The sequence below is a fragment of the Pongo pygmaeus genome, chromosome 15 (genome assembly GCF_028885625.2).
Source record: "Pongo pygmaeus isolate AG05252 chromosome 15, NHGRI_mPonPyg2-v2.0_pri, whole genome shotgun sequence".
Taxonomy (NCBI): Eukaryota; Metazoa; Chordata; class Mammalia; order Primates; family Hominidae; genus Pongo; species Pongo pygmaeus.
In genome coordinates this window covers 59,652,306-59,664,924 of record NC_072388.2, presented here as the reverse complement: position 1 = coordinate 59,664,924, position 12,619 = coordinate 59,652,306, and the positions used below count along the sequence as shown (strand labels likewise).

Genomic DNA, 12,619 nt, shown 5'->3' with positions numbered 1-12,619 from the left:
ATATGTAACTTACCTGCACATTGCGCACATGTACCATAAAACCTAAAGTATAATAATAATAATAATAATAATAATAAAAGAAAAAAAAAAAAAAAAAAAAAGAAATATTATTTGACCCAGCCATCCCATTACTGGGTATATACCCAAAGGATTATAAATCATGCTGCTATAAAGACACATGCACACGTATGTTTATTGCGGCACTATTCACAATAGCAAAGACTTGGAACCAACCCAAATATCCAAAATGATAGACTGGATTAAGAAAGTGTGGCACATATACACTATGGAATACTATGTAGCCATAAAAAAGGATGAGTTCATGTCCTTTGTAGGGACATGGATGAAGCTGGAAACCATCATTCTCAGCAAACTATCGCAAGGACAAAAACCCAAACATGGCATGTTCTCACTCATAGGTGGGAATTGAACAGTGAGAACACATGGACACAGGAAGGGGAACATCACACACCAGGGCCTGTTGTGGGGTGAGGGGAGGCGGGAGGGATAGCATTAGGAGATATACCTAATGTTAAATGACGAGTTAATGGGTGCAGCACACCAACATGGCACATGTATACATATGTAACAAACCTGCACGTTGTGCTCATGTACCCTAAAACTTAAAGTATAATAAAAATAAAAAAAGAAAAAAGAAAAAAAAATAATCCAGAAAAAGCACACAGTGAGGCTTTTCTTTTATAGCACTTTGTACACATAATTATTCCAATAAAAAAATTTAAATGTAAAATAATGTTTATATCATGAAAGAAATAAGTAACAAACTAAAATATCTATTATTTTTTAAAAATAGCACAATTTATAAGCACAAAATGGACTATCACGTTATAATTTGTTTTGAGCTTTGACTTCTGCAGATTTGTCAATGAGTGCGTTAAAATTGGTTGTTTTTACTTAGTTACGTTCAATAGATGTTATAGTTAGATTCATCAATTTATCTCTGCTCATAGTCACCTCAAGAATACTTTTTGTTAATTTTAATTACAAAAGTTTCTCATCTGAAGAAACAGATATTCAAATAACTAGGAAATATCTTACTGATAAGGATGAGTTTGGCAGAATATAATAAAATTTTTATTTCCCAATTAATTCTAGAAAGTGCAATTCTGTTGCAGTCTTTGTTTCATTAAAATTGATTCTAGCAACTTTTTGTTTTTTTTTTTTTTGGAGACAGTTTCGCTCTTGTTGTCCAGGCTGGAGTGCAATGGCACGATCTCAGTTCACCGCAACCTCTGCCTCCTAGGTTCAAGCGATTCTCCTGCCTAAGCCCCCTGAGTAGCTGGGATTACAGGCATGTACCACCATGCCCTGCTAATTTTGTATTTTTTTAATAGAGACAGGGTTTCTCCATGCTGATCAGGCTGGTCTTGAATTCCTGACCTCAGGTGATCTGCCCGCTTAGGCCTGATTCTAGCAACTTTTGAATGTCCCCACAATTGAAAACTTTAAACACAAATAAAAGTTCTCAGAACCTAAGTTTTGTTTCTTCATCTCTTTTTTTTTTTTTGGTGAGACATTCGAGTCTCGCTCTGTCACACAGGCTGGAGTGCAATGGCACGGTCTTAGCTCACCGCAACCTCTGCCTCCCAGGTTCAAGCGATTCTCCTGCCTCAGCCTCCTGAGTAGCTGGGACTACAGGTGCGTGCCACCACACCCGGCTAATTTTTGTATTTTTAGTAGAAACGAGGTTTCACTATGTTGGCCAGGCTGGTCTCGAATTCCGGACCTCATGATCCATCTGCCTCGAGGGTGTTGGGATTACAGGCGTGAACCACCGTGCCCAGCTGTTTCTTCATCTTTATAATCACTGAGCTAACTCTGTTTACTTCGAATGTACTGTTTTAACTCAGGAGTATGTAGTACCATAGGGGAGTTAAAAATAGAAATTTTGTTAGAAAGGAGCTTGAAAAATTCCAAAATCATACAAATTTACTCTTGAGTGAGGCTAAATATAGCTAAGTTTGTGGCTATTGGGGTTGGGGCGGGGGAAAGGTGGAGCTTGGGGATGATTGTAAAACTGAAAGTTCTCTGAACTAACTTCTGCATACATAAAATGTTATTAAAGAACGAGAAATAAAGATATGTTAATTGATAGCTTACATATATACTATTAGATTTAAAAGTAATTACAGTGATTTTTGAGAACTTGGACCAACAAAAGATTTTTTCAGAAACGACTATTTGAAAACATCGTTTAGAACTGTCAGTACATGTTCATTTTAAAAACAGACTTTTATTCAGTTTTATTATTTTAAAAAATCTCTATAGACAACACAACCCCTTATTGCTTGCAGCTTTGTTGTTCAGATAAAACCCTAGGAGCAACCATTTGCTCAGATAAAAACCTTGTAAGGAATCTTCTCTTTTTCATACCCCCCTTAACCAATCCATCAAAAATTATTTTGCCTCTGCTATCAAAATTATATCCATAATCTGACCACTTTCTTATGAACTATACTGCTACCATGCCGGGACAAGCCACTACCATCTTAGCAGGACTACTGCAAGTTTTCTTGCATTCACCCTGCCCTTTACCACCATTGCCCACCATCTAGTCTCCTATGACAGACCTTTCTAGATGCAAGTAATATTATGGCAACTTCTGTTCAAAATACTCCTATGACTTCCCATCTCCTTCAAAATAAAAGCCCAAGTCTTGACCATGGTCTATAAAGACCTGTATCATCAACTAGGTCTGGCCTGCCCCCTTACATAAAAACCTGCTACCTCTCTGAACATATTCTCTTACCATTCCCTATATTTACTCCTGCTCCAGACATTCTGGACTCCTTCCTCTTCCTTATTCACATTCCCACTTGTGCATTTACAGTTCCTTCTGACTCTCCCAAGGATATCAAATGACTCATTTCTTTGCTAATTCAGGTATTTACTAAAATACCATCTTACAAACAAAAGATTCCAATCACCAAAAATAGCACACTACTCCAATCACTATCCATCCTTTTATCCTTTATTTGTCTTCAAAGTACTAATTATCATCTGGAATTTCATGTGTCAACTTGACTGGGCTACAGGATCTCCTGATAGCTGGTAAAACATTATTTCTGGGTGTGTCTGTGAAGGTGTTTCCAGAAAAGATTGGCATTTGAATCAATAGTCTTAGTACAAAATATACACCCTCACCAATGTGGATGGATGTCATCCAATCCAGCTGAGGGCCTGAACACAGCAAAAAAATGAAGGAAGTGTGAGTTTACTCTTTCTTCTGGAGCTGGGACATTTACTCTGTCCTCAGACATCATAACTCAAGGTTCTTGGGCCTTCATACTCCATGACTTTCACCTCCACCCCCGCTACGTGTCCATTCTCAGGACTTCAACCTCAAACTGAGAGTCACATCACTGGCTCCCTTAGTTCTCAGGCCTTTGGATTCAGAGTGAGTTACACTATGAACTTCCCTGGTTCTCCCAGTTGCTGATAGAATATCATGGGACTTCTCAGCCTCTATTATCACGTGAGCCAATTCCAAACATGAACCTCCTCTTATGTATCTCTAAATGTCCTATTGATTCTTTCTCTGGAAAACCCTGGTTTATCTGCTATATCTAACAGGTGTTTCTAATGTTGGAAATATCTAACAGCATCTAACATATTCAATAATGTACTGTTATTGTTGGTTTTATTACAGTTGAATTTTAAGTTTCATCTCAAATGTTAGATCTTTCATAGAAACATCTAATAGCATCTTAACAGATTCAATAATGTACTGTTATTGTTGGTTTTATTACAGGAGAATTTAAGCTTCATGATAGTAGACATTTACTCCTCTGTTTGGCTCACTACTGTTTGCTCAGCACCCAGAACAGTAACTGGCACACAGTAGGCACTTCATAACTATTTGCTAACCGACAATCAAATGAATAACAAAAGTAAAAGAACTGCTGAACAGTGAGCCAAGATCATGCCACTGCACTCCAGCCTGGGCAACAGAGCAAGACTCCGTCAAAAAAAAAAAAAAAAAAAATGAACTGCTGAACAATCTGTTGTTTTCTCAGTTAACCTGAGCTATACAATGAGGTTTCATTTCCCAATGGAGACAATTTTATATAAGATCCGCAGGATCTACTGAATTCTACCATGATACGGGAGAAATAAACAAAGTCTAATAATAAATTGAATCTGCTTTTTTAAAGGTCCTGTAAAAATATAAATTAAAACATTTTATTGTAATAATTTACTTTTGTTAACTTAGTGCTGTCTTTCTGAGATTAATTTTAGAATATATCTCATTTTATATATTTTTTAATTGATGTTATAATTTAAGTCCTCACTACAAAAAACTATTCTGGAACCAACTACACAATTATTTTTCCTCAGTGACCTTGTAATCTCTTGAGCATTCACTCTAGACTAAACAGCCTCATTCAGCTGCCCTGTGTCTGACTGTTGATGAAAGAAGCTTGTTTGACAACTGCTTCAAGCAGAAACATATTTTTTCCATAATTGCATAAAAAAGATTTAAAACTTGCAAGACTAGAGCCAGGCTAGAATTTTAAGCACAAAGATTCATGTTAGATATATGAGTTCATTTCTAAATTAAATGCCCCCAAAAACAAACAAAAAAAACAAATACTGAAGACATTTTGCTGTCATGACCAGAAAAAAAAGTTAATTTAGTAATACTTTCATAATTACCACCAAGTATAGTATAAATTATATGTTATATACACATGCATATTGCAGTTTTTTTGTGATTTTTGTATTTTTCCACATTCTTTGATTTTCTGATGCCCCAAGACTTTCTGTAAAACTAACATATAAACTTAAGGTCGGGCACAGTGGCCCACGCCTGTAATCCCAGCACTTTGGGAGGCCGAGGCGGGTGGATCACAAGGTCAGGAGTTCAAGACCAGCCTGGCCAATATGGTGAAACCCCGTCTCTACTAAAAAATACAAAAATCAGTCAGATGTGGTGGCAGGCACCTGCAGTCCCCACTACTCAGGAGGCTGAGGCAAGAGAATCGCTTGAACCTGGGAGGCAGAAGTTGCAGTAGGCCAAGATTGCGCCACTGCACTCCAGCCAGGCAACAGAGAAAAACTCCATCTAAAAAGAAAAAAAAAAACTTACATGGGTAGCATCAAAAACAAAACAAAACTTAAATGAAACAACTACGTTTTCACCATTCTTACACAATCCATATATAAGTCAATATTATAAGGTAAAGACAAAGGTAAAGACTATGACCAAAAAGCAGTATACAGAATGCCACATTCTCTCATGGAAATTTTGGAATATAAGTAACACTTTCATACACTAAAAATTCTAAGTGATTTCCAGAAAAAAGCACAATCACAGTGAAAGCAAATTATGCAAATATTCTATATCGTGACTATGCTGGTGGTTACAAACTGGATGCGTTTGTCAAAACTCACTGGAATATACAATAAAATAGGTATTTTATTGTATGTGAATTATGCTTTCACACAGCTGATTAAATTTAAATTTCTTAAGTGTTAAGATTTTTAAAGTATTACAGATTGCCTCAATTATTTTTCACTGGTAGAATGTAAACTAATCCATTTAAAACAAATTTCCTGAACTTGCAATTTTCAGCTGAAATTCTACCTTTCCCAAATGCTATTTTAAGTAGGTAGCTATCTAGGAATATAGGAAGTACTTGCTATTGAAAAAATTTTTAATGATATTATACACCATTAGGTTCAAAAACTACATCAATAGATGCATAAAAGCATTCAATAAAATTAAATGTGAAGAAGAAAAGATTTACTATATATTCATGATGCAATTCCTTCATTGTGATTTAGAAAATACATTTATGTGATACAAAACAACACTTAAACAGCGAATATAATACTTAATGATGAAACACTTAAGGCAGTCACCAGAAAAAAACAGAAAGAAACTACAGTTATTAGAATTATACTTGGTCTAAAAGTTCTACAAGTTCTAGCCAAAATACAATAAAATATAAACCTAATGTCAGAAATATAGCATTTAAAAGAAAAATTATTTTTTTTCAGCTGACTGACTCCTAGATAAAAACCCAGATATTTACCTAATAGAACTAGGTATACAAACTATTAGAATTCAGTAAAATGTTACGTAGAAAATTACATTTAATAGTTTTCATATATAACAGCAAGAACCAGTTAGAAAGCATGATGAAAACTTTATCACAACAGCATCAAAAGGAGAATATAATGAAAATTAATGTCCAAGAAATGTGTGATATATATAAAAACTAAGTATATTTTAAATGCCCATTCTTCTCTGATCGATTGTAAGTTTAAATTCCAGATACAATCCCAAAAGGATTGGTGTTTGGTTAGTATATAGGGGGATGGATGTATCTTATTAGCTAAGTTGTTGGTGGCTTTTGATGTGTTTCATTACTTGATTCACAGTATTTTATAAAAATTTTCAAATGTACACAAATTTTGAAACAATTATGGAGTGCTTTGTTTCTTTTGCCAATAAAGTTTACTTCAAAGTATAAATGTATAAAAATGCTTAGAATATTTTGAGAAAGATAAGTAGCAAAAGAAGACCTATCTCGCTTGTAGTAGGCAGAATTTAGACATGGCCCTCAATATTCTACCCCGTTGTATCCATTCCTTGCCTAATTCTCAGTCCTTGGGTATAAATAGGACCATAAATATGACAATTTTCATTGCTGTGATTATATTATATATAAAAATGATTTTGCAAATGTAGTTAAAATCCCAAATAAATAGATTATGTATTAATGAAAAATGATAATGATCCTCTGGGCCATCAGCTACTCCTAATCTTTTTGCTGATGAAAGCTCTTCCCTGGATGTTGATACCTGCTTTACTGATCACAATGATGGTTGCTGAAGGCTGGGGAGGCCACAGCAATTTCTTAAAATAAGACAATAATAAAGTTTGCTGCGTTGATTGACTCTTCCTTTCACAAAAGATTTCTCTGTAGCACATAATGCTGTTTAATAGCATTTTACTTACAGCAGAACTTCTTTAAAAATTAGAGGCAATCCTCTCAAACCCTACCACTCACTGCTTTATCAGCTCAGTTTATACAATATTCTAAATCCTTTGTTGTCATTTCAACAATGTTCACAGCATCTTCACCAGGAGCAGATTCCATCTCAAGAAACCACTTTCTTTACTCATCCCTAAGAGTCAGTTTCTCATTTGTTCAAGTTTTATTATGAGACTGTAGCAATTCAGTCATATCTTCAGGCTCCATGGCTAATTCTAGTTTTCTTGCTATTTTCACCCCATTTGCAGTTACTTCTTCCAATAAAATCTCAAACATGGGGTTGGAATTAACTTCTTTCAAATTCTTGATAATGCTGATATTCTGACCTCTTCCCATGGATCACAAATGTTCCTAATGGCTTCTAGAGTAATGAATTGTTTCCAGAAGGTTTTCAATTTGTTTCATCCAGATCCATCAGAGGAATCACTATCTATGGCAGCTATAGCACTATGAAACATATTATTTAAATAACAAGACTGAAAAGTCAAAATTACTCCTTGATCCATGGGCTTTAGAATGGATGTTGTGCTAACAGTCATGAAAACAATATCCATTTCCTTGCACATATCCATCAGAAGACTTAGGTGACCAGATGTAATGTCAATGAGTAGCAGTATTTTGAAAGAAATCTCTTTTTTCCGAAGCAGTAAGTCTCAAGAGTGGGCTTCAAATATTCAGCAAACCATGCTGTAAACAGATACACTGTCATCCTGGCTTTTTCATTCCATTTATAAAGCACAGGCAGAGTAGACTTAGCATACTTTTTAAGGGCCCTACAATTTTCAAAATGGCAAATAAATATTGGCTTCAATTTAAAGTCACCAGCTGCATTTGCTCCTAAAAAGAGAGTCAGAATTGCTTTTGAAGCTCTGGAAACATGCATTGGCTTTTTTTTTTTTTTTTTTGAGACAGGGTCTCACTGTAGCACATCACTACACTCCCGCTCAGGGTTACCCAGGCTGGAGTACAGTGACATGATCATGGCTCACTGCAGCCTCAACCTCCCCAGGCTCAGGTGATTCTCCCACCTCAGCCTCCTGAGTAGCCACCTCCCACCATCATGCCTAGCTAATTTTTATATTTTTTGCCATGCTGCCCAGGCTGGTCTTGAACTCTTGGGCTCAAGCTATCTGCCTGCCTCGGCCTCCCAAAATCCTGGAATGAGAGGTGTGAGCTACCATAAGTGGCTGACTTCTTTCTGGCTATGAAAATCCTAGATGACATCTTCTTCCAATAGACAGATGTTTCATCTACATTGAAAAATCTGTGTTCAGAGTAGCCACCTTCATCAATATCTTGGTAGATCTTGCTGAAGCTTCCACATCAGCCCTTGCTGCTTCACCTTGCACTTTACGTTATGGAAATGGCATCCTTCCTTACATTTCATGAACCAACCTCTGTTAGCTTTAGAATTTTCTTCTGTAGCTTCCTCACCTTTCACAGCCTTCATAGGATTGAAGAAAGTTAGGTTTTGGTTTAAGCGATTGTTCTTGCTTCTTCGATCTATCCAGACCACTAAAACTTTCTCCATAGCAGCAATCAGGCTGTTTTGCTTTCTTAACATTCATGTGTTCATTGGAGCAACACTTTTAATTTCCTTTAAGAACTTTTCCTCTGCATTCACAACTTGGCTGTTTGGCACAAAAAGTCTAGCTTTTGCCTATTTCGGTTTTTGACATATCTTGCTCACTAAGCTTAATCACTTCTATCTTTTCATTGAAAGTGAGAGACATGTGACCCTTCCTCTCACTTGAATACACAGAACCCTCTGCAGGGTTATTAATTGGCCTAATTTCAATATTGCTGTGTCTCAGGGAATAGGGAAGTCCAAGGTGAGAGAGAGAGAGATATGGGGAAACAGCCAGTCAGAAGAACAGTCAGAACACACACATTTATTAACTTCACCTTCTTATATGGGTACAGTTTGTGGCAACCAAAACAATAATAATAGTAACATCAAAAGATCACTAATCACCAATTACCATACAGATAAAATCACGCAAAAGTCTGAAACAGTGTAAGAATTAACCAAATGTGAAAAACAGACATGAGGTGAGTACATGCTGTTGGAAAAATAGCATTGATATACTTGCAATATTTGCAAAAAGTAATAAAATGAAATGCAATAAAATGAGGTACACCTGTATTTTTGTGAACTGGACCCTATTCTATTTCTTCAAGAGTCATAGATTTTTTAATTGCTTTGCCAATAACAGTAATAGATTTGTAATAATCAATTACTTTTGCTCAGCAAGTTGGTTTTTATGAATGCAGTCTATGGCCACACAAGAAAACAAAATTAATAGTGCTAATAGAGATCAAACAAGAAATTTTCTTCTAATTACCATCAAGTTCTAATTAACTGACTTAATTCAATACCATCATAACTACTACAATTATTTTCACTACTGATGATATAATAATAGTTAGATATTCTCTGCTAATAGAGATCAAACAAGAAATTTTCTTCTAATTACCATCAGGTTCTAATTAACTGACTTAAGATCATCATAACTACTACAATTACTTTCACTACTGATGATATAATAATAGTTAGATATTCTCATATCTTGTGACTCAAGACGTTAAACCCTCACAGTTAAAAATCATTTTTAAAGTTTGCTGATTGATAGTACAGAACTTATGCCAGTTATGTCAACATAAGACAGAAATAAGTATGTGCATCTATATCTTTGTATTGCTTTGTGGTAGAGCATTGTAGCTACCACAAAGCAATATAAAGATAAGCTCTACATGAAATTAAATTAAAATTTCATTCTACAAGATCAGAGGAACATAGTAGAGAACCCAGAAATAAAGCCACATGTTTACGGCCAATTAATAATCAACAATGATACCAAGTACGTACACTGGGGAAAGAATTCCTTCTTTAATAAGTGGTGCTGGGAAAATTGGATATTCATATGCAGAATAATGAAACTGGACTCCTATCTCTCACCATATACAAAAATCAACTGAAGGTGAATTAAAGACTTAAATGTATGACCAGATGATATAAAACTACTAGAAAAAAACAAAGGGGAAACACTTGAGGACATTGGTTTAGGCAAAGATTTTATGGCTAAGACTTCAAAAGCACAGACAACTAAAACAAAAATAGACAAATGGAACTATGTTAAACTAAAAAGCTTCTGCACAGCAAAGGAAACAATCAACAGAGTGAGGAGACAAGATGTTGACTGGGAGAAAATATTTGCAAACTATTCATCTTACAAGGACCTAATATCTAGAATATACAAAGAACTCAAATAATTCAACAATAAAAAAAGGTAATTCTCATTAAAAAGTAGGCAAAGAATATGAATAGAAACTTTTTCAAAAGAAGACATACAAATGCCAACAGGTATATGAAAAAATGCTCAACATCACTAACCATCAGGGAAATGCAAATATAAACCACAAAGAGATATCATCTTACCCCAGTTAGCAGGGCTATTATTAAAAAGACAAAAAATTACACATGCTGGTAAGGATACAGAGAAAAGAGGATTCTATTCGTGGGAATGTAAACTGGTATAACCATTACAGAAACCAGTATGGAGATTCCTCAAAAAATTAAAAATAGAACTATATGATCCAGCAATCCCACTACTGGGTATCTAACCAAAGGAAAAGAAATCAGTATATCAAGGACACCTTGCACTTACATGTTCATCACAACACCATTCACAATAGCAAAAATGTAGAATCAATCTAAGTATCCATCTATGGACAAATGGATTAAAAAAAATGTGGCACGCACACACATGCGCGCACACGCGCACACACACACACAATGTGTTGCTATTTAGCCATACAAAGGAATTAAGCCACGTCATTTGCAGCAACATGGAGGGAATTGGAGTTCATCAGGTTAAGTAAAATAAGCCAGACACAGAAAGACAACTTTTGCATGTTCTCACTCACATAAAAATTTGATCTCATGGAGATAGAGACTAGAATATAGCAGAGGCTGGGAAGGGTGTGAGGGCGGAAAGGAAAAATAAAGAGAGGTTAGTGAATGAGTATAAACTTACAGTTAGATAGAAGAAATAAGTTCTAATGTTCAATAAGAGACTAGGGTGACTACAGTTAGCAACAATATGTTATATATTTCTAAGTAGCCAGAAGAGAGGACTTGAAAGGTTACCAACACATAGAAATAATAAATACTCAAGGTGACGGATACCCCAAATATCCTGACTTGATAATTACACATTCTATGTATGTAAAAATACTCACATGTACCCCATAAATATGTAAAATATTATGTATTAGTAAAAGAAAAAAATTTCATTCTGCAGAATTTTGGTAGCAAACAGCTTAATTTAAATCATACACAAGGAAAATTTAAGAATACACACCTTAAAGATATTTCATCATAAAAATGTCACAACATGTCATAAAATGAAAGTAATAGATATTCCCATAAAACTGAGAAAGGCATTCTGAAATATCATATTAGTCATTCTTACTTCTCAGCTTTACATGATTATTTTACACAGAAATTTAAAGATATATATAAATTATATATTTACATAATGCACATATTTACATAAATATAAACTAGCAGTGCTTTTAATAAAACTGTAACTCTTATATGAAACTACTTAAATATTTCATCATGTAATATTTTCATGGCTGGTATCAAAGTTTGCCTGAAACCATATATATGACAAATTTATATCTACCTTAAATACTCTGTAATTTTTAATTATTTTTCACTATTCAAGTATTTGAGTAATACAGAAATTTACTCATAAACATTCATTAAAATGTGATATGAACTCAAGAATCCAAACCAAAATTTACAAAAAATCATGCTGATATAAATTATAAATCTTTAAAATCAATTTTTAAATGTCTTACTTATAACTAATCTGTCAATTGATTTCTTGGGAATTTTAAGAGTAGGTTCAGAAGGTATATTATCTTTATCTGCTGGAGTACATGAAAGAAATAAAATAATAACAATAAAGTTATCTATTCAACACTTTGCCAACAAGTCTTTTTTTTTAATTTCCATAATCATTCACAAATGAACAGCTCACATTAAATAAATCACTTGTATACTTAGTGAAAATAGTAGTTATGGCCAGGCACGGTGGCTCATGCCTGTAATCCTAGCACTTTGGGAGGCTGAGGCATGTGCATCACTTCAGGTCAGGAGTTTGAGACCAGCCTGGCCAACATGGTGAAACCCCGTCTTTACTAAAAATGCAAAAAATCAGCCAGGCGTGGTGGTGCGCGCCTGTTTTTCCAGCTACTCAGAAGGCTGAGGCAGGAGAATTGCTTGAACCCAGGAGGTGGAGGTTGCAGTGAGCCGAGATCACGCCACTGCACTCTAGTTTGGGCAATAGAGACTCCATTTCAAAAAGAAAAAAGAAAAAAGAAGACAGTAGTTATATTTGATTAATAACTTGAAATGGATGAATCTAGTTGTGTCACAAATGCTCATGATTTGTATCAATTAAGGGAATAACTCTTCTTTGAGTGGAAGGTAGTAAAATATTAACTAGAAAGCCAGATGATTATTAAAAAGAGAGTCTCACACCAACAATCAATTAGACTTTCCTAAACTAACCACTATGGCC

The 12,619-nt window shown here is 34.9% G+C and overlaps 1 protein-coding gene across 2 annotated transcripts in view; it reads right to left on the bottom strand.

Moving 5' to 3' along the window:
• The window catches only part of MNAT1 (MNAT1 component of CDK activating kinase), a 236,227-nt gene that overhangs the window by 60,180 nt on the left and 163,428 nt on the right, over positions 1 to 12,619 (bottom strand). The gene's annotated exons all lie outside the window — the stretch shown is intronic.